We start from the raw sequence: 23,933 nt of genomic DNA, 5'->3' as shown, positions 1-23,933 counted from the left end.
AAGCTTGGCGAAATGGCACTCTTCAGGAAGCAGCAAAAAGTATGAAAGCGTAATAGGCATTTTAAAAGTAGAAGTCCATATAGCTGCTTGAGGGATCCTCAGATTTAGGCATGCATAGAATCACGAATGAGATAATCAGCATTGTGAAATTGAAACCTGTCTGCTGCCTGCTGCTGTTCTTCCCTCTTTCAGTGGAGTGATTTGTAACACTCATCTTCTTCAGGCAAGGCAGCCTTCAAGATTATCCAGAACTGTCAATAGTAATTGCCAAAGTATTTTATTACCTACAGAAAATCAAAGGAATTTTATAACCAACAGTTATCAAGTTTCAATACACGGTATAAAGAGAGCAATTTTAGTTGGAATACAATCGTGTTTGGCTTGCTTTAATGTTCTTGAGACAATTCCTGTGCAACCAACTACAACATTCACTGTATTTAAGCTGGAGGCAAGAATACGCATATGTACTTGTAGTTAAAAAAAAATTACATAATGCTTACAAGCGTCTGCAAGCAAGTGGTTTTTAATTGCCATACAAACTATGCCTTAGCTAATTACTTCTAAAAAGAATGAGGTTTCTATAAAGCTCAGGATGACATTTTGAAATTCTGGCAGTAGAAATAAGTTTCACAGGGGCATTCTCTGTCATGAAGCACATAAAGTGTCTGGAAATTAGTAAAACATGACATTGATCATAAAGTCTGAAAACATAAAGCTGGGTAAAATGTCTCCTCTTGTGCGCTTTGGTTATTCTTGCTATGTGAGCCACAATCGTGATTGCCAGCCATCAGTCCAGCCCCATTAGATTAGACTGTAGGATCCCCAGTGATTCAAAGGTTTCTTTGTAAAGTGTCAAATCTGGAACTCTTCACTCAGGTCCTAACCCTATTAACTGCAGTGGTAGGTGTGCATGAGTAAGGATGGCAGCATTTGTCCCTTGGATTTTCACTTCAACCATGCCCTTAATTTTGCTTTCTCTGTTGTTGGAAAGGGAGAACAATCTTTTTTTTTTTTCTTTTTTTCTGAGCCTTGTTACATTTCCTTTATTGGAAAGATCAGGTAAATGGAGGAAAACTAAGTCACTGTTGAACACTGTTTACACTCAAAAGGCCTATCTATCTATCTATCTATCTATCTATCTATCTATCTATCTATCTATCTATCTATCTATCTATCTATCTATCTATCTATCTATCTATCAGAAACAGGTGGAATGGGAGAAAAGTACAGCTTCATTCACAATACTACATTTTCCCCCCTAATTCATGAAGATATGTCAAGCTGCCAGTGATGTGACTATCAGTATGTATGAGTTCCTTTTAAAAACAAATGCACAAATTTACTTGTGAAATATTTATGGGCATGGGGAAATACCTCCATTTATGTTCAAAAAGCAGAAAGATGCACTTAGATTGTGAGATATGAGCATAGGATCCTTCATAGCACCAAAGTGTAGGTTTCCTCTCTTTTTTGCTGAAAGGCTCCAGTGGATGGATTAGAGCATTAAAACAAATTCCTCCTTCAGCTGTGAACTTCCTTCCCTCTTCCAGGTATTTAAAAAAAATGGACCTTTTAATTAACCTTTGTTGTTGTTGTTGTTGGATAGGTAAAGTAACAGTTACCTTAATTCACAAAACTGCAATATGTGAAAAGTTCAGGAAAGTTATAATTGATGGAGAGGTTAATTAAAACATTTCTGCTGTAATTAGAATATGACTCTTCATTTAAATTGGCAAAAGGACACTTTTTATAAGGCAAAACTGCTAGTGCATTGGGAATTTGCTAATGTAATGAACCTGCACTTGAAATCAAATTTGCTTTGCTATTTTTATACTGACTTTATATTTTATGCTGTCAGAAAAAAAGTATATGAATTTGTTATTACATCTAGGCCTTGAATATATATTCTGAGTCCATTTTGTACAACTATAGACCACAATTCTATAGATATCTGTAAACATGCATAGTCAAAATTGTATATTTATAATTATACCATAGATATTTTGGAGGACTCGTCACTTTGCTCTTTAAAAGAATATGAACATGTTTCAGTAAGGAAATACCATAGAGATTTAGGTTTAAAAGAAAGTGTGAGATACCTACTGATCAAGATCTTCAATCAGAAGCATAACCACTTAAAGTAATATGAAGCTTCTTTATAAGCATTAGTTAGGTCCAGTATCATTTTCACAGAGGAAGAATATAAAGGCTCTAGTCCTTCCAACCAAGTTGGCGGTAGTGTTGCTACCTATTTCAATGAGAGTAGGAGCTAGCCCCAAATCATTTGGCTACAAAAGCTTCATCCAACTTCATCCAACAAAAAAATTTCAGACATTTTAAGTCAAAATGATGTAAAGTTGTTAAATTGCACCATTTGTTTCAAAATATCCAAGAGCGAGTTGATAGAAGCTTTAAGCAGCACAGAAATACAGATGGGCTTTGTGGATTGTATTTGTGAAATATGCTTAGTATCAGGCTCTGTGTGCATGTAAACAGGTATTGCTCTAATTGGCACCAGTTTTATACCAGGGTGAGTCTATTGGCATTAGCGGAGTCGCTCTCAATTCTCACAAGTATAAATGAAAGTAACACAAGCCCACTACATTAATGCAACACTACAATACACCTGATTTTCCTTCTTTGTATAGAAAAGAAATAATATAATTATGGTTTAGAGAGGGTTTTGTATCTTTATTTATTTGTTTAAACAGTCTACTGCTGAATTTAATGTTGGATTAGGTAGGGTGAGAGTTTACTGAGAAATTGCGCAGCTGTATTTGTACAAAGCTGTACCTGATTCCAACCTCCTGTAGTGTGAGCAGTGGTAAGTGAACTGTTTCTGTGTTGTTCACTCAGTCTGTCAGATCGAAACTCAGCTCAATAGCATTAAACTAGCTCCCATTTGAAAGATTTGTCTTACAAAACCCTGAAAACTGCTCTGAACATGCATACATTGATTTTGTTGCTGGAATCTCCTGAGCTTTGATGAAAAAGCAGACTCCACATGCAGGTGAAAGAGGGTTTACCTCTTCAATATTAAAAAGAGAAGATTAAGGATTTCTGTTCGGCTAAGGCTGAACTAATCAGTGGTATGCAAGGGTAAGAAAGTTGGCCTTGAGCCTGTAGTACTGTCTTATTTTCTGTGGTTGAATAACACATTTCAATATCTCCAATAGCTGCCTTTGAGTTGCAATGTTCCGTTATTCCAATTTGCATGGCTAAATGAATGATTTCGGCTATAGGACTAAATTTTTCTTATTCTACTTATACAGAGGAAGGTAACTGTTGTTTTTATTGCTGGACACTCAGTTAAATTCTCTTCTGGAAAAGATGCAAGCATTCTAACAGAAAAAAAAAACCCCAGGAGTATGGAAGCATTTTAAAAACTGAACAGTTTAGTATTCACTGAAGAGATAAGGCATTTTGAGATTGAAAGTTTAGTTCCATTCCATTTAGTTCTATTAAAGCATAAAAAACACGCAAGATGACTGATTTTCATAAACTTTGATGCTTTTCTCTGTAGAATTAGGAAGTACATTTGGGCTTGTCAGTTGGAGAGCATTTCTTGTCTGTCCTTGATACAGGCCTTTGTTTCCTGGCATTTTCTAGCATCATAATGCATGCAACTATGTGAAATTTTGTGGCATAAGAGAATTACAGTGTACTTAGTTTGCACACATCATCACTCAGCAGGGTATTCCGGAGTCAAGTAACTGTAGTATCTCAGAAGAACACTCATATATTCAATAGCAACAACTTTTGCAATTACTTGTGTCTCCCATCCATAGTTTTGATAAAGTAATGTGAAAATCTCTGAAATTACGGTGTAAGTAAGGCTTCAGCAGGGGAAAAATAAAGGTTTAAATAAAACAGCTAGACAGTAACTATCATAGAATGTTGCAAATATGTCTAGAATCAAGTCTTATCAGGCATGTCTTTGATCTATTGTAAGAAACACAGTAACAGTGTTGAAATAAATTCTACAGAGACAGATAAAGCAGGATAAGAGAATTTCAGAAATTAGATAACATTTATTTTCCATTATTTGTAAGAATTGCTTGGTTTGCCTCATAGGCATATGCTTGTTGCATTCCCATGGCTCGCACAGCATGGTTCTTCTTCTGCAGATCTGCTTCCCTATCGCTAGTAAATTGAGGTCCTACTCCAGAAACATATAGAATGAAAAATCCAGAAAGAAGAGAGCTAGTTTCTGAGCACATTTTATATTATCAAAATGATAACAACACCAAAGAAGTAACAGAATTGTGAAGATTGTTTTCATGGCTTTACTTCAAATTTAACATAGATCTGTGGGCAGCAAGAAGAACAAGGTCTTTTGATGTCATGTAGATCTATAGGCTTCTTTATCCAGTGCAATGCAATTGTGAATGGTCTTCAAGCCCTCCCCTAAACATAGGGGATGAATACTCCTCAATAACCCCTAAAACGCTAATTTATTTAATGACTTCATAAAGTCTTAAAAATAGATAATACTTGTATTATAGCATAAAGCATTTACTGTACAAGAAAGATATTCAGTTTGCTAACCTAGGCCTGTTTACTAATGCAATATTAATCCAGAATTCAGCCAATTGAAATCAATAGAGCTGAATTGTTTAAACAATTGTGATCAAAAGATTTATCATTTGAGTTCTAGCTTTACATTATAATATCTGTAGTGGTTTCATAATGTAGTTCTCATAGACTCAAATACTTTAGCTGCTCAGGTAGAAGCTGAACCAGTGGAATTTTTTTTCCAGGCCAATCCATAAAGATGCCTTTTTCACCTCTTTGATGTGATAAGGAAGTGTTAAATCAAAGTGAATCCCTATTCTGCACCTTGGGACTGAATAGTGCTTAAGCCAATTGTTACTACTCCTGGGTGTTTCAGACACTGAACCGTGCATCTCTGCAGATCAGAGAGGATTGTAACAGTCATCCTGTGCCACCTGCTATCACTTAATTAGTATAATCATCTAATTTCCAGTTGGAAATAATGGCATCATGCACTTTTCAGTAATTGCAACTGTCATAATATATTCCAAATTATGTTACACTAATATTATGTGATTTAGACATTTTAGGAAGAGGGGTGCTTTTCTGCATTAACACACCAGTGTCTCTGCTCTTGGCTTCTACCCCAGAACACAAGGACCACAATCAGTTTTCTACCCCATTATGATTCTGAAGATATTATTATGTAATATCTCTGCAAATTAGCTTTAGGTAAGATTTCAGCGTTAGTGGCTAGAGCAAAAAATAAATAATGTACCTAGCACTTCATAATCATATAAAATGTGTCCCAGTTGAAAGGGTTTGGGGTTTTTTTTAAAACAAAGCTAAAAATATTTTTTTCATAAAATGTTGGTGAACACATATTACAGTGAGATTTTACACAAATTTTACATAGCTTCTAGGATTAAAGAATAATAATGCCAGTTGATCTGAAGAGTTTCTGATGTTTAACATAATTAGACTGCTTGCATTTTCCTCCCAGAGATTACATCACAGCAAATGAATAGGTAATGAACAGGTCAACTTGGGGCAGCTTCATTTCACTGAACAGACAGTTCTGGGCCATGATGCTTTAAAGAGAGAGAAAGAAAACAGCCAGTGAGACTGGGAGACACTAGGCAATCCAGAGCCACTGTCAGCGTTAACCCCCTCCCCCACACTAAACGATACTGCACTGCAAAGAGAAGCACTGCCACATACATATCAGGCAAGGTTATTGCTACTTCACTTAGTAAACACGCTGTGCCTGCTGGACATCTTTTATTTTTATTTCATTTTTGTGATGTATTTTATATGTTAATCTAGGATGGTGAGGGTCAGGATGCACTCAAAATATTGGGCTAAATTCCTCCCCAGGGCAGTTCCAAATCCATTGATTTCAATGAAGTTACACCTGGGATGAATTTGGTCTATTATTAACTATATAGATTATATGTCCAGTTATCTTAGTGTACTAAAATGCCCAGAATACATATAAATAATGAAGTATGTAATTACAGTCCTGTTTTTAATTTGTGTGCCTGTGTGCCAATGCATATGCACATGTTTATAATTATCATTCTGCTATTTTAGTCTATTTTTGTTTATTTGAGTTTGTTTTACTAAAAAAATAGGGATATACATTTAGTGCATATTTCAAAAGGCACTCGTAAATCTTTCAAAATACATAATACTGGCTAGCTTGATTTTCTAATTAAATTATTAAGTAAAATTGCCCTTAATGCAACCTATGTATGTACAACACTTATAAATGGCAAATACAATACTTCCCTTTCAAAACATTATAAAAACAATGCATTTAAGCTACCACTGAATACATGTTAATTAATTTATATAGGTTGGGGATCCTGTCAGTCAATAGGAGCCAATAGAGCTGTTCTCCAGTAATATTATAAACCAAGATTTCTTTCATTCATATAATTCTGATACTAAAAAAGGGTATTGTACATAACAAATTGCTTCATAGGGATTTCTTCCTGGGGATAAAAATAGATAGATTTTAAAAGTTATCCTTCTTCAGTAGGAGACTTAAAAGCAGAAGCATGACTTACCTTCTCATACATCTTCTAACTCAGTTTAGTTTTCTACACTTCCCTTGCATCCTTTCATACATTCCTGCATCTTGCAGTATTATACGCTGGGAAGACCTAGTAAGCGAGTTAAAGCCTGATGACGCTAACGAATCCCAGCGCAAATGACTGAATCAATAGGAAACCAGCCACTGCTGTTTAAGTGTATCGATAAATGTACCTTTATTTTCTCTTGAATGGATAAGTGTCGCAGTTAAGAGTCCTATGGATCTCTTAATTGAAAGTTAATTTTAAATCAATAAAGAGAGTCATTTAAATATTGATCAGTCCTTTCTACACGAATTGTTAGCTGATTTTTTTTGAAACAACTTTGTTTAAATGCAATCAATAGCCCACAATCAGTGCATTCCATAAAAAATTGACAGATGTTCCCAAAATGCCTGCTAGGCATAATCTTATCTGTTTACATATGTAGCATAGATATATCATTTTACATAGGTATCCATGGCAAAAATATGTTTTTCTTAAGCACCAAATAGTAGTTTTTAGACTCATCCTCCACCTTGTTGGTCACCAAAGAGGTTTAAAATTTTAAAAAGCTGTCATCTAATTGCATAAGTAGTATTTCTATTGTTTTATTAATGTAGACTGACTGCAAAGGAAGACTTCTCATTTTTTACACGCAGAATAAAGATATAGGCATTTATTTGAATCATATGTACAGTAATACTACTATGTCATAATCCATTAGATGTGCTACTATGCACAAAATAGTATTTAGCTTTTAATGAAATAGCGCTCTGTGTGTGTGTGTGTGTGTGTGTGTGTGTGTGTGTCTGGTTATCTGTTTTGGGATGGCAAGCACTCTTATTCATTTTGTTTTATTTCTTGGATAGCATCTCTCTTTTTGCATAGCAGCAAATAGTCATGCTTGCTTTCATTTCATTTTGACAAAGAGACCAGTCGAGTTAAAAGGATACAAATTTCATTTCATAAGATTCATCTTGATTAACCTAATAAAGTAAACTCAGATGCATGTGGCTTTCAACATGCCAGCAAATGTGAGGCTCCTTTAACATGGCTTCCCACAGCATGTTTGAGTGATTTGTCTGTGGCCATGTGCTAGAAGTTATAGAATAACACATCACAAGAAAATAGAACTGGTCATTTTGATACAAGCAATACAAGTTGTATTTTGGTCCTGTACTCCATGATTATAAACTAAACCCAACCAAAACCCTATTTTGATTTATTAGAGAATTTTCAAAGTCTTGTTGTTGTTGTTATTGTTATTATTTGATCTTCAGAAAACAGTTAGTCCTAAGAAGATGTTTGTGTTTATAAGCAGGACATAATTCCTTTAAATTATAGGAGGATCCAATTAATTCTATCAAATCATAAATGTATACATATTGTTTTGTCACAATTTACCTATTTTCCATGATGTCACCTAAGTATGGAGTGAAACAAAATTGAGGTCTACAATTATGTTGACTGGCATATGCCTGAAAAATAAAAATATCACCATAATTATATTTTCTTCTTAAACAATAAGCCAAAAAACCAAATCCTATAATTAAAACTATATATGATACTTAAGGCTGAAAATAATAAACATAATTATTTTTTTCTTTCTTGAGAGTTCTAAAATACCAGCATAAAGAGCCAAATAAAAGTTCTAGGGTTGCATAGCAAAGAATCAGTGATGTACTATAATTTGCACTATTTTTGCTATTAATACAAACTCTATCTGCTGTTCTGCAAATCTTCGCCTCTTTAATCCTGCATTATTGTCTGTTTAATGCAACATCTCAAAGCCCATTTCATTCCATTTTCTGTGTTAGAAAAGCCATATCAAAAGGAAAGATTAAAAAGAAATGGCCAGGTATCATTAGTTCATATGCATACGGGTTCGGCATGTGAAGATGCTGTTTCTAGGATCGGCCTTAAGATGTGACTGATAGATCTTATTTGTCTGATAGAGTTGACCAGGGAAATAGAGCTACAGCTGGTTACTTCATTAGGTCCTCTCATTGATTGAACCCTGCTGAAGTGATGCAGCAGGCTCCTGAGATAACTGCTGGTAATAGAACAAAATGAATTCTTATCACAGAGATTGGAAAGGCCATTAACCCTGGCCTCCAATGCTTTTCAGAGGTCACAGACAGGAAGCCAAGCGGTGACTGGGAAAACTGTTTTCTGTCTAACTACAGGTCATGCTAAAAGGGGGGTGTGACTTTTTTACCCTTCGGCTTCTGTACAGATGAAACTGTTATACTGGCAGATGTTAATAATCAGCTGTAAATAAATATTGGAAGCAGAAGAAGAAAAATGAGAATACGCAGGAATTTATTTCAATAAATATTTAATAAAAGAGCAATTGTTGCTGTGATATTTACTGCCAGTTCTGTTGTAGACTTTTGCCTAATGCCTTTTCATATAAATTGAAAAGAGAAATACATGGAGGCACTTAAAAAAGGAAATTTAATATGGCTTTATATAAAAATACCTTTCCTTCCTTCCTTCAAAGATGAGGATTATAATTGCCTGCTGCCTGCCTGCTTTTGCTAGCAAGCCTATCACCAGTTCATCTGTGAATTAGTGCAGGGCGCTGTTTGCCTTTCACCTGGTTGAGAAGGGTATATATCTAAGTAACAGTCCTATAATTTACATTTAATGCAACCTTTCAATTGACCAAGAGCCCACAACCTAAGCCCCCATCTCACAGCTGAGGACTTTCCCACATTTGTCAACTCAGTGCCACTCTAGCATCAGCTAGAAGAAATCATCCATTTAAAAGCTTAGACCTGCACATGACAATTTTCCTAGTCTTGATGAAGAATCCAGTCGTTGCAGAGGTAGTTTTATTTGTTACATATTTTAGTTTAGTTTGGGAAGGAACCGCTTATTGTGTATGTGGATTAAGACAATTTAGTGGGATGCATCTCATACAATAAAATGGAACATTTTCTCTCTGTTCCTGATGTATGTAAGTCAATACAGATACATGTTGGAGGTTGTTTTTAGCAATATGTCGGTGGCTTCTGTACTCGTGATTGTGATTTAATTTCAATATCTGTGGTCATGTGGTATTCTTTGTTGGAGCCAATCTTTCACAAGGAGCAAGTTCGTTTAAATGTAAATGGGGTCCTGTGGATGGAAAAAACTACCTACTTCATGTCTTCAGGGATCCGCCCAAGCATTTGGTTTGGCCTTCCATGCATAAATAATAACAAGAAGGTATGCTGTCATTGCCTTGCCTGAAACACCAGAAGTGGTTTGGCACAGCAGAAACGAAAGCACTAAACTGAGACTGGTTTGGATAAACTTGTAGTTCAGATTCTCATTCTGATTAAACTGCTTAAAAAAAGATGGAGAGTTATTTTGAGGACTTGTGGATTACTGGAACCAATCAAAAAAACGAAAGTTAAGAACACATCATACCTAAAAATATTCTAAAATAACAGAAAAGAAGCAGTTCTGTTAACGTGAATGGATTTTTCACTTTAATTGTTCATGGGATTTTGGAGAAACACAAAGAAAACATGGTGAGAGTAATAATACTATTCACATTCATTTTTCATCAAAAATTTTGCAATGCATATTCTAGGTATTTAGCTTCCCTCATGCACTGGTACACAAATTTACCTCAAATGTATACAATTGAAAAAATAGTGGTCTGCAGCTCATAAAATAAAAAATACCATTTTGCCTTCATTCATGACATCTATAAGGAAATACAGATATGTGGTGTAGGTGTTTTTAACAAGATATTGGTAGACTCTGATATTCTATAGTTCTATATATCTGAACTACTTTATTGTCCTTTAAGAGGAATAGAGTGGTCAAGTTGTATCTATCTGAATGTAGCATAACATTCTCAGCTGTATATTTGATTTCTTCATTGAGAAAACAGTCAAATTATTTTAAGTGTGTGAGTGAAGAGATATACTTTTAAAATATTAATGACAAACATGTTTTTACTTATCTCATTTATCAAGAATGTTATATTCTGTTGCAGATGTTTCAGTGCATGACACACAGGCCTGGAATTTCAATGTGGGATACCTTAGGTGAAACTTGCTTATAAAACTTGAAAACTTGCAATTAGTTTTATTTTGTTCTAGAAATATTAGCAGAACACTGAGTTCTTCAAGATTGTGTGGCAAAGAACTAGCGCTTACTATTTTCAGTGATCTTATAAGAATATTTAATAAACATTTTTTTCCACTGTAAAGCAGCATTCTTTCACATTGAACTAAATTGAAGCAATACAGGATTTGCTGTCTGGAGTAAGAAACAGGATATTAGTGTTTATGTTACTCAGCCATATTAGGTGTAACTGTGAATCAAATAATTCCATCCTACTCGCTTCAAAAACATAAAATTTTCTGTCATTGGTCTCTCTCCCTTTATTTCATTGAGCTGGTTAAGTAACAATAACCAGGTCTGTATGTTTAGTTTTCATAAAAATTCCAGTGAAATAAATGCATTATAGATATATATAGTGGCTGAGCTAATGTGTTTTTCTCTCTGACATATTATTCACCATTGGGGGAAAATACATGTTGTGCTGTTTTTCATTATTCAGTTGCACTCCATACAGTCTGATTGCACAGAACCTCTTAAGACTTGTAGATATATTTGCTGACAAACCCATATTGTTGGGATTTTTTTAACAAAAGAATGGACCTCAAATGCTATCAGGACAATTCAGAAGCAGAAGGTGCTTCCAACATAATTCTCCAAACAGGAATGTTGGCAGCATATAATATCTCAATAACAATATTATTGACTGTAATGTGAACAAATAGTATTTAGAACGTAGGGTATTATTTAACGGAATAGATTTTGTTTACCTTTGTGCTTTGCAAGAACTGACTGAACTGAAGAAAATGTAATGGGGAAAAATCCTCCCCCTGATTCATTAGTCATAACAAGCTGATTTGCTGAAAAAATAATGCAGAGGTTAAGTACCTTCTGGTGAGAGAATATGGTTTGCAGTGGTAGCTAAGAGTTTCTTAGACTTGTGTGGAATCTTTCAAAAGGCAGTTTTCTTGAAATGGCACAGAAGTATCAAGATAGAAAGTCATGGTAAAGCTAAAAAAGATTACTGTTTTCTTAAAATATGAATGATGGTCTGTGAGGGGGCTGGTGTGGTGCAGGTGCTAAGATGCATAGTTGACTACTCAAGGGATTGCAAGTTTGAGGCCATAGTAGAAGCCATGTCAGATTCTAATGAATCTGTGAATCTTGCTGAATACCTGGACACAGGGAGGGAGGGAGGAAGGAAGAAATAGTTTGTGAGGAAGAATGAAATAATGCATTAGGCAGGGTAGAACTTGAAGGCTTGATTTTCAATACAGGCCTTCATAAATGGGATCCAATTGGTTATTTATGTAGAAGTGAGTTCATATGGCTCTTCCCAAACAGCAGCACAGCATTTAAAGGATAGAGTCAAGACTGTCAAGTGAAAAATATGACCTTCTTTCAGTATATTTGCAGTTGAATCTAAATGTCTTGAGAATAATTTTGATAGAGTTCCTTTTCAGAGATGCTTGCAAATCCACTTAAAAAACAAAACAAAACAAAAAACTCTCCACTTGCTATCAGCAGACCAGAAGGAAGGCGTTATTCACAGGAATTCACAGTAATAAAGATGGCCTCTGCTTTATTAATACAGAATATTAACAACTATAGCAAAGGCCATCAAATACTTGCAAGCTCAAATTTGGGAAGGGGGATGTCTTTATTCTTTCCCCCATGCTGTTACCAATATCCCTCAATTCTGCTTACTGCATGTGTGAGCAGGGCACTATAGAGGCCATAAAGCAGGTCACTTATACATGCAGATTCGAAGGTGGCCTTGACATTCACTGAGAGATAAGAACCCTTCTACGGCCAAACACTTACAGTCTACTTCTTTTAATTTTTAGGGAGGAATCTTGTTGGGTTTGCTCAAGGTTTGGGAAGCCATAAACATCTACTTCTGACAATTTGAATGTTAAAACTGAAGACTACAAGTATAGGTGGAACAATAAGATTAGTGAACTTTGGCACAGATTTGGTGATGGAAGCCAAACTCCTGGTAGTTCTGTGGCTGCCAAGGAAATGGGTTTGACTTGAGAATGTCTCCCTTAGAACCAATAGGTGAAATTAGTAGTACATGCAGCTGTAGTATATGCAGCACAACCAACTGATAAAAAGGAAGGGGTTACTCCTTTTATCTCCACTGCCCCCACCACCACACAAACACACTGTACACAAGACAGCAGATACTGAGTTACCATTTTCTTCTTTTTTTGTGAGTCTTTTTAGTAAAATATTCTTCCGTTATTAACTAATATACAACATATTGTTTACAGCATATTCTAACGTCCAGATGTTCAGAAACACAATAGTTCTACTCTGGGCAGAATAAGGGGCTGCTAAACCACACAACATTCTATGCTCTAGCAGTACACAAAAGCTGATTCAGATCCTGGCATAATTTAGGGCAGACTTGAGACTGTTCTAAATTACTTGTCTCCAACCCCTGGCAATAGCACATCCAGTTCTCTAGCCATTTACCCCTACTGAGGGTAGGGTAGAATGAACCACCCATGTTGACTTTAAGGCTAGGTACAGACATTCAAAAAGCCCTAGATGGATTTGAATTAACTTTTGTGGGTTTCTCTGAGCAGATTAGGTTATTTCAAGAGCAAACAGAACATAAGTTTGCACTTTGGGGGGCGGGGGGGGCGGGGCATGCACTGGCTGAGGCCAGCAGGTTGGGGATGTTCTTCCACATCTCCCAGCATGCTGGAGTCTATTAAAGGCAGCCCAAAGTAGCTGAGTGGTGGGCCACCTCTGATTGGCTGCTGAGCACATGTTCCCAACGCCTGTTATCTGTCCGGGGAGGTGGGGGGGGGGGGGGGGAGGACTATTAGTAGCTCACTATTTTTCTACCTTTATAAAATGTCTGTATGCACACCAAATAAGGATGGATCAGTCCCCTTGGATGTCTTATATTAAATCATGTTGCATTGTGATGAAAGGTTGTTGCTTTCCCTGCTGTACTGGTTACAGGGGGAGCACCAGAGCTGCTCCTGTCCTGCACTGCAGAGAGGAGATATGCAGGAAGCCTAGCTCTGCAATGGGCAGATTCTTCCTTCCCTGCCCTCTTCCCTTTCCCATGTGGCAGGGAGAGGTTGAGGAGGAATCTGCACACTGCAGAGCCAGACTTAGCTTTCCTGCTGCAGAGTCAGATGTGACAGAAGTCTGATACCACATCAGTCCAAGTTTATCTTAGATGAGGATCTACCATTTTTAAACTAGTCTATTTGCCCCAACCTTTTGTTCAGTTATGGGTTTAGACTGGTTTCCAATAACTTATACCAGTTTATGTGTAATGCCTGTACCTGGTCTATACCACTGAGTATCTCCTTAATCCAGAAGCCTTCCTGTCTAGCCTTTGAACTGGCTTTTAGGCTGCTGTGTGTGACTGGAGCAGTAAAAAACAAACTTGTTAAAAACTAAGATCTGGTCCTTAGTCTCAAAGTTCATTATAAGAGTTTGGAACGTCTATGATCTGTTTCATGTTAGTTTGCTATAACTCTGTACTGGAGGACACCATTGTCTTCCTCCGTGTACAATGCATCATTTGGACCCAGCAGTCACTAGCAAACTTCTGCTTCATTCTTCATGACTGATTATTTGTCTTATTAAATTCTCCCCTAACAAAGAAAAGTTCTAAAGCTCTAGAACTGAAAAAATAAAATATTCACAGTGAAGAGAATAATATATGCCACCAGTCCAAGCCTTTATTCACTTTACTGTACATTTTCTGTTGTTGTTATCCATTTCGTATCAGATTAAACAAACAGTAGGTGGAATATCAATTTTGGGATTTAGGCAAATTAGGTTAGATGAGGAAACAATAAAAAGGTTCAGCAAAAGTTAAATGAAATAGTGGGGATCCAAATTATTCTGTACAGATATAATACTCTGCGTTGCTATGTTATGGTTTAGGAGGCCAGGACAATACATATTAAGTGCTGTAAAATTATTTGAACTGAAATTTTGCTTAAACAGGGTTGGGGAAGGTTTTATGAAACCAAGCTAAGTGGTGCTTTCAGCATCATAATAATCTCAATATAATTATCAAACGATGTCTTCTGCACTGTTGAGCTATAACTCATTTAAGGAGAAAACAGTGCTCCAATAGGATCTAAAGGATCCAAAGGATTTCCTTGCCTCAATTTTTCTAGTTTGTATTAACTTAAATGTCAGATTTCACTTTTTAATTTCTCCACTACTTTCCTTAGATGTTCATAACTAGAGGAAGAACATGTAGGTGGAGGCCACCAATAAAAACATTTTTCCAGCATTTGCAGTTCTCTGAAGACACTGTTAAGCCAACCTTATTATTTTAGTTTGAGCACATGGTGTGGCATTCAAGTCCCCTGAAATCATGAAAATGATCTAGAACCCATGATTTTTTTTTTTAAATGGTAAATTTGGAGTTTGTTTTATATCTTCTGGTTTAGGGGCGTTTAGGGTGTTTATACGTGTGCTCCAGGAGTAGGGGGGACAGGGGTGCTTTAGTTTCAATGGCTCCAAGAGCCACTCTAATTAAAGCACCTAGAGTGTCTTGTGCATCAGTGTCCTCGCACTAAAAAATGGTGGCATTGAACAAGCTTTAGTTAAAGCATCCCCACTGCCATTTTTCACTGTGGGGATGCTGATACACAAAATGCTGGAGTCTGCTGGAGCACAATAATTACCATGCTCCCAGCAGACTTGATTAACCAACTTGCTGCTCAAGTATAGGTGCCATTAGAGATCATATTTTTCCATTTCTTTCTTCAGAACTATCAGGGCTAGAAACCTTATTTGTTTCTTAAATGAAAGCTCAGATTTTTATGAGACTCAGTAACTGAAGTTGGAAGAAAACACTAAAGAGAGATTTGTGATACAAGTATGAGAGCTGCACATGTTTCTATGATGTCAGGTTAAGGCTTCCATCCTTCAAGGACTGATATGTGTAGGTAATTTTACTCCCATGAGCAGCCTCATTGACTTCAGTGTCTACTGAGTAAAGGCTGGCTCCAAAAAGGTTATTTTGCATTCTTTGTCCTGGTTGACCATCAGGAAGGAAGCCGAACTAACTTCTGAGCTACATGAAATTGGCTTTGCTTGAATTTGATCTGCAGCCATGTACCAGCAGTTTAATGTTTTTGTAACTGCAAGTTTTCCTGAGGATAGGTACAAGCAGCTTCAAAATGGGTGGGGGTGGTTGCTGCTAAGGACCAGGCAGCAGTTCTTACGTTATATTTATTGTGTGTGCATGACCCCAAATCAGAAACTTAAACTAAAAAATGAGTGAGCTAAATTCCCTCAACTCGGACCCTGAATAAAACAGGCCTAAAGTTGAAGTGGTTTTGTTATATTTGGTCCCTGGGACATGTTCATTTAATGGTGCAGTGGGATCTGATCCCCGATCCTAACTATTGTGCCTCCTGCCATGCCACATGTGCAAGGCAGAATGCATATTTGTGAAATTAAGGATCAGATCCTAATCACACCATGAGTACTTGCCAATGCAGGAGAAGTCCAGGATCATAATATGGGCAACACCCTGTATCAGCACATTGAAAGAGGAGCGCCCTCAGGTTCAGCCCAGCCAACATTCAGCTGATTTGTCAGCTGCCCCCCCTCAAAGCCCCCAGACTGGGGACTTGAACCAGCTGTGGTGCCATCTGGGGCTTGGCTGGCTATCAGCTAGTTGTGGAGGCCAGAGCCAGTAATCAGCTGATTGTCAGCCCATCCTGGACTGTTCTGGGGCTGGCTTAAGTCCCCAGTGCTGTCCAAGGGCTGGAACTGACAATCAGCTCATATTTTGGCTCCAGCTGGGCCAGTCCCAGATCCAGTTCAAGACTGGGGCTGTCCTGGTTGGGCTGATAATCAGCTGATTGTTAAAACCCTATGTCCCACAGCTGTGGGCGGGCTGCCAGGTGTGGGAGAACAGAGGCTCCTGAGGAGGAAGCAGCCAAAGAGCTTCCCTGCTAGAGACCTTAAACCCTGCTAGGAGCTTAGGATCCCCTGCACTGGGCAGCCTGGCCAGAGTCACTGGGTATGGGGTTTAAAGTACCCTGTGGAGAAGCTTCAGCAACACTATTTAAAGCTCCTTATGTGCTGAGGCCCATACTGTGGGTCAGAGGCAGCAGGAGAACTAAGAGCTTTTGGCTCCCCAGCTGCCCACCTCCCTGACCATTAGGTGGCACCTGAAGCTGAGGAACGAAGCTCCCAGCTCCCTGGGTGAAATTTATGAATGTGTACTATCTAATATCAAATTATGAGGGGGTCATCTTATATATATAACTGCACTGACTCAAATATAAGATGACCCCCTCATAATTTGATACTAGATAGTACACATTCATAAATTTGTTATAATTTTCCAAGTATAGAATCCAATTATTGGAGGTTTGCTTTGAATTTGTCCCCCTCCCACTGGTACAGCAAGGAAAATAAATCTGGGGGATCAGGCAGCTCCCTTGCCCTCTGCCCCCCAAATTTTCCCTCGTGCAACCTGCTCCACCCCCAGATTCTGCTTTAATGGTTACCCTTTCAAAACCCCTTGGGCCAAATCATTACTAGCTATCCCGTCACATCAGCAAATTGCAAAAGATGCCCATAGGCTTAGTTTTTCCAGAATTAATGCTGCTGAAAGTTTTAGCACAGGTACTCCATAAACACAATTTTAAACAGGACTTTTGTACTTATTTATATACTAGCCAACTGCCTGTCAGGAATGACAGGGTAGAGCGTGTGGGGATGGAGCCCTATGCCCCCTCCCCAACATCCAGGCCTGTTCCCCCTTTACCTCCTGCTGCTTGGGGTCTGGGTCCACTCCCCCCCTCCTCGCCAAAGCAGTGCAGGGAGGGGAGGAGTGGGCCCAGGCCTCATGTAAGGGAGGACTGGGCCCAAGGATGGGGAGAAGCTGGCCCACCATGGTGGGCGAAGCAGCAGGCTTGGGCTGACCCCGCATCAGCAGTAGGGGAATGGGAGGAGCAGGCTCAGAGCTGATGGACGGGTGGGTGAGGAGTGGGCCCAGGCCTGAGGGGGAAGGAAGCCTGAGCCTCAGCGGGGGGTGGGGAGGGGTGGGGGGGGAATTCGGGCTGCCTTGGCAGTGGGTGGGTACAGCGGGAGGGGAGGAGCAAGCCTATTCCCCCCACCAGGCCTGGGCCCACTCCTCCCCTACCATCCGCCCCATCGGTTCCGAGTCTGCTCCTCCCATTCCCCTGCCACTGCCAGGCCAGCCCAGGCCCGCTGCTCCCCCTGTCACAGTGGGCCAGCTTTTCCCACGGCTCAGGCTCAGTCCTACTTCCCTCCCACCCCCCCCCCCCACCCGCATAGGGTCCAGGCCCGCTGCTCCCCTCCTTGTGCCACCGTGGCACGCCCACAATTCCCCCAAGCTGCATCGGGCCCGCTGCTCCCCCCACTGCCGCTGCATCTTCTTACGTCAGGCCCTGCAAGCGCTGATGACAGAAGTGGGGAGGGGCAGGCCAAGGCCAGAGCCGTGGCCTTGCGCCTCCGCACGGTGTCTGGACCCTGCTCCCCCCTGCACCACTGCTGCTGTCACCTGCAAGGAGTAAGGGGGGGGCAAGGCCAGCTCTTCTCTATTGTTGCAACCTGCAGGGAAGAGGGCGTGGCCACCTGCGCTGGCCTCACCCCCGCCCTCTGTCCCTTGTGTCCTCATCATCATGGTAGTGCTTCACCAGCTGCCAGCTCCTGTTCCAACGCTTGCTCACACTCTGATTGTCTGTTTGTCAGCCAATCAGAGCACGGATAAAGTGTTACAGGCTGGCAGACAGACAGACTTAAGCTTTTTAATATTAGCATAATACAAACTATGCATGATGTTTGTCCAAAGCCAAAAGGGCCATGATATACCAAATAGCTCATTAGGCTGGGCCCCAGCAGTCAACAGTGTTTCAAGTAATGGTGAGCCCACAGATCAGCATTGCTCAGTATGTGTGTCTCTGTCTACTCCAGATACCCCTGCATAAAGCAGTCATAAAGGTGCTAATTAGCCCCCACCACCACCACCACTCATGACTGGGACCAGGTGTTGTTGTCACAAGTCCTGGAATCTTTCAAAAATGTATATGCAGATGAGGCACAGGGCAACCTAGTCTGGTTTCACCTCATGAAGGGTGGGGCTACTCTAATTATAGACCGAGAGAGGGGACAACAGTGGGATTTTTGGTGAAATGTTGGGGGCTCTGTTTGGTGATGTTTGCAGATATTTCAGGCTGTTGGAAAAGCAGAACTCTTTGGAAATGGGAAAGAAAGCTCAGCTGTGGGAGTGAAGAGGAAATTGAAATGTATTCAATGTAGTAGCTTGGTGTGACTTGAGGACTGTGCACAATGGGCACTATCATACATCTTATTCAGATGGGTGCATTAACCTATCTCTGTGGTAGCTTCCTGTCAGTATGTTTGCCCGATATGGGCCATGTGTTTTATAGTCCTACTCAGTGTTGCCTGCATTTAATCAGCTTCATAGTTGGCTTCCATTACTGAGCACATGCTACTTCTGGCGGTAGTTCAGTGATAGACAATGTATTTAATAAGGTTTTCTTGTATATGAATGTAAGAGGAGGGGTGCTTTCCCTATGCTGATTGGGGAAACAAACCTCATCTTGTATTTGAGTAAATGCAGTATTTGTTACTATTAAATATTTTTGGAAGCTGTTTTTCTTTTCTTTTTATCTTAGTTATTACCTTACATTTCTTTGAAGGAAAGGAGTAGCTGGGAAATCAAAGGTCTACTTTTTTAGAACACTTAGCCAATTGCTGTTCCCTGTCCTGTGTGGTATAGATGAGAGGCGTGAGGAATTGCTTTCTCCTTTTCCTCCTTCCCTTCAACTCCATGTCATGAGAGAGATTCCTCCTAGATTTTTTCTCCTCCTGGTCCTACTGATATTGTTTGTTATATTGAATGGACCCTTCTGCTATCTGATCCTTGCATTGTAAATTCAAACATTATGGTACAGGTTTCCCTTGTTTTACTCGGGTTCTGTTTGTGCAAATTTCCTCTTATGTGATGACCCTTTTTATACCAAAAGTTTGTTATATGGAAGGTAAATTCACTCTTATGTGATAGGTGTGGTGGAAGCCTGCAGTCAGCTGCTTTTTGCGATGCATTGTGGGAGTGACATGCACCAAAACATAGTTTCCTGTGTAGATCTGTGCTCCTCGCTCGTTGTCTGCGACATGTTTTTGTAGTTGCTATCCCCATTATGATAGTGCTGTATGCTTATGTGTACTGTCTGCTGTTGGTGAGTAGCAAAATTGTCTTGTAAAAGTGGTAGAAATGGGTCGGGAGGTCAGTACAGTCGAGGGCTTGGAAAGTATCCCTATTTGTTTCATTGTAAAGTGGGTTTCCTTTATGTGAATTCGAGTTATGTGCCCTTTTCTAGGAATGCATGTACAGCATAAAGTGAGGAAAACCTGTATATGAAGTAATTTTTTTTTTAAACATTCTATTTTAAGGTACAACATTCAGGCAATAGGTGCTGTTAGCAAGCAGTACTATTTTAATGCATTAATTCTGGTGCAATTACTTTTATAGGTAATGCTTTTTCCATAATGTATTGTGAGGCTATCAGTATTACAAGGATATAAAAATATGGTTATCTTTCTACAAGTTAATATTAAACATACACTTGGGATTGTGTTCTAAATATGATCTGGTTAATTGTCCTTAATTTTTGCAAGAAAAAATGCATATTTTTAGACATTTTATATGAATAAGGCTGTATTTCCCTTCTCTGTGCTTAAAAATAGGTTTGAGGTGCGTTATTTTCCCCTTCTATAAAGGAACAGAAACATTTTATAACTGAAAAGTTTATATGAGGTTAAAAAGAGGATTTGTTAGAATATGCAGTAAACAAAAAGTCTTACTTCTTAAAAATGGAAGTGCCCATACTCCTCTGGCTCCTATGATAAATGTCCATATTAATATGCAAGAGGCAAGAGTTTTTGTAAGTGATATCTTTTATTGGACCAGCAGCATGGTTGGGATAGATACCCTTCCTTGATATTGTGCTATCTGGAAGCTTGTCTAAATCTATTCCAACCAAGCAGTTGGTCCAATAAAAGACCACCCCACAAGAACTCTTGCCTTTTGTATATTTCCCAGACCATCACAGCTGTAATATCACACATAATAACAAGGACTTGTGGCTGTTATAATCTGAGGTATAACAAGCAATTTCTGTGATCTGGGCAGTGGTAGCAGTTGGAACACCAGTGATGGCCAGACCAGTGGTTGTCACCATTTTTTGCTCTTTCTAAATTGGCCACCCCTGGTTTTGCTATTGATTACAATACCCAAACCTGCAAAGGGTAGAATGCATCTTTATTGTCGTATACCTAAACTGAAGTCAGGTCTATAAAAGGTAAGTTGCTAAGTGTGTGGAGGATTGGACCAGTATAGATTTGTATGGCATTATGCATTTGATCTATTTTTATGTTGGTTAAAACTGCCATGTCCAATTTCTGGCTTTCTGTTAACTTCTGTGCAAATATGTCTTATGGGTGTGATTCTCAAAAGCGCTTAGCATTGACCTAACTCCTCTTGTATCAAAGTCAATAGGAGCTAGGGCAACACTGAACCCTTTTGAAAAGGGTTTCCTTAAACCAACGTTTTGCACATAAAAGGCTAAAGGTGTTTGTGGCAGTACTTCATAAAGTCTATTTAAATCATGTCATGATTTCAGGCTAGAAGCTGCCACAAAGTACTTTATGGTACACTGGTCAAAATGTTTTGTTTCATTTGGGGGAAAAAAGCTGTAACAGAAGTGGAATGGCTAGCCACATGCAGTCATGTCTCAAATCTTCTCTTTTGTTTTTTTCTTTCTTTCTAGTGAAGTGTAGATTTTTTTTGTAATAATTATAATGTTTATGAATCAGTTAGGGTAGCCCACTGTCTAAAACTTCAAATTAAAACTATTACACTTTACTAATACCAACCTGAATACCTTAATCCTTGGCTGTACAACTTTAATTCAGCCCTTGGGTATTTATGCACATGCAAGATTTTTTCACTGTCTATTTCAGTGCAAAGAATGGAGCTGTTTAGCAATGAATCAGTGCTGTGTGTAGCAGAGGTGTTGCAAGCTCATTCAGTACCTGGGCAGGGGAGGCTGGCCAACCAGTGTAGACTGGCAGGGTGAGGGGAAGGGAAGTCTTGCCTGCCTAGGCTCTCTGATACTGCTGTCAGTGCCACTGCTATAGCAGCATTGGCTCGGGTACTTCCTGGGAGCTGCTACTTATGCTCTGTTTGCCATTTTTCACTCCTTCCTCCAGATATGCTATTAGGTGTAGGGCTGCACTCAGAGTCAGTGGCTGGGGCTGTTGCCCTGTTCACCCCCATCCCCAATAGTTGTGCTACTGCTGTGCAGTGTTCTGTTGTCTCTTGTACACCTACCATATTTTTTTAGAGGTATTGGGAAGTACATTATTATGAGGAAGGGGACTTCAGGAAATAAAAACAGGGATCGTGGTTAAAGCAGTTGAATGCTGTTCCTCCGGGCCTTGTTACACTAATTCTGAGCAGCTCCTGGAGCTCCTAACCCCTGGGTTGTTTGCACATTAACGCCTTAAAGTGTTTTTAAGCTTTTTTTATGCACCTTAAAGTTGCACCACTCCAGGGAAGGATTACCACTGATCTGCGCTACCCAGCTCCTGGTCTATTAAGTTGTGGCCACTTCCCACAGATGTGCTGCACAAACTGAAGTTCTCCAATATCTCAGGATCTCTCTCAACCCCACCGGTGAAGCAGATAGAAGCTTGTCCTGGCTCACTTACCCTCTAGTGGCATCTCACAACTGTGCAGGTGGAGGACAGTCAGAGAAGGCTGTCTATGGGTGTGACTGCTCCAAACCAGAAGACCTGGAAGAAGCACAAGCAGGAGGGGACAACAGGGGAAACCTTCTTATTCTTCCTGAGAAAATAAGAAAATCAGTTAGTTACTTCAGATATCTGTACATGAATGCACAGAGCCTAGGAAACAAGGAAGAAGAATTGGAAGTCCTTACAGGGTCACAGATTTTTTTCACTTCAGTCTTCACAGGCAAGGTCAGATCCCAGACTACTGCACCTGGCCACACAATTTAGGGAGTAGGTGAGCAGCCAACAATGACAAAAGAACAGGATAGGGACTATTTAGAAAAGCTGGATGTCTACAAGTCCCAAGGACTGGATGTGATGCACCTTAGAGTGCTGAGTTGGCTGATGTGATTGCAGAGCTGCTAGCTATTATCTTTGAAAACTTGTGGTGACTGGGAGAGGTCCTGGATGATTGGAAAAGGGCAAATATAGTGCCCATCTTTAAGAAAGGGAAGGAGGAAGATATTGAGAACCACAAACCAGTCAGCCACACCTGAGTCCCTGGAAAAATCAAGGAGCAGGTCTTCAAGCAGTCCATTTCTAAGTGCTTAGAAGGGAAAGAAGGTGATTAGGAATGGTCAGCATGGATTCACCAAGGGCAAGTTATGCCTGACCAACCTGATTGCTTTCTATGATGAAATGACTGGCTCTGTGGATGCAGGAAGAGCAAAGAATGTGATGTAACTGGACTTTACCAAGGCTTTTGATAAGGTCTCCCACAACATTCTCATAGGCAACATAAGGAAGTACAGGTTGGATGAATGGACTGTAAGGTGGATAGAAAACTGGCTGGATCATTGGACTCATCGGTAGTAGTCAATGGCTTGATATCTAGTTGGCAGCCAGTATCAAGTGGAGTACCCCAGGGGTCAGTCCTGGGGCTGGTTTTGTTCAATATCTTCATCAGTGATCTGGAAGATAGGATGGAGTGCACGCACAACAAGTTTGTGGATGATGCCACGTAGTAACTCTAAAGGGTAGGGTAGGACTCAGAGAGACTTCAACAAGTTGGCAGCTCATACCAAAAGAAATTGGTTGAAGTGCAGTAAGGACAAATGCAAAGTCCTGCACTTAGTATGGAACAATCCCATATAGTAGTACAGGCTGGGGATTGATGGGCTAAGCAGCAGCTCTGCAGAAAAAGACCTAGGGGTTACAGTGGACAGTGAGCTGAATATGAGTCAGCAATGTTTACTTGTTTTGAAGAAGGCTAACAATATACTGGGCTGCATTTGTAGAAGTATTGCCAGGAGATAGAGGGGAAGAAACACTTCTCTCAGTTCTGTGTTGGAGTACTGTGTCCAGTTTTGGGCCCTGGAATAGGTTACCCGGAGAGGTTATAGAATTTCCATTTTTAGAGGTTTTGAAGACCCGGCTAGATAAAGCTTTGGCTGGGATGACCTAGGTGAGGATCGTTTTGCTTTGAGGGGGTTGGTCTAGATGATA

The 23,933-nt window shown here is 39.6% G+C and overlaps 1 protein-coding gene and 1 long non-coding RNA gene across 5 annotated transcripts in view; one reads left to right on the top strand and one right to left on the bottom strand.

Annotated features, from left to right (window-relative positions):
- The window catches only part of ZFHX4 (zinc finger homeobox 4), a 178,256-nt gene that overhangs the window by 113,030 nt on the left and 41,293 nt on the right, over nucleotides 1–23,933 (top strand). The window lies entirely within an intron of this gene.
- Nucleotides 4,273–22,577, bottom strand: LOC109285974 (uncharacterized). Its single transcript, XR_002093891.2, has 3 exons — nucleotides 22,407–22,577; nucleotides 7,977–8,050; nucleotides 4,273–5,585 (listed from the first exon to the last, which is right to left on the bottom strand). It is a non-coding gene; the product is annotated as an uncharacterized LOC109285974 (long non-coding RNA).

This window comes from Alligator mississippiensis, chromosome 3, assembly GCF_030867095.1.
Source record: "Alligator mississippiensis isolate rAllMis1 chromosome 3, rAllMis1, whole genome shotgun sequence".
Classification (NCBI taxonomy): domain Eukaryota; kingdom Metazoa; phylum Chordata; order Crocodylia; family Alligatoridae; genus Alligator; species Alligator mississippiensis.
Note: the sequence above shows the minus strand (reverse complement) of the source record. Positions and strands in the feature narration are given on the sequence as shown.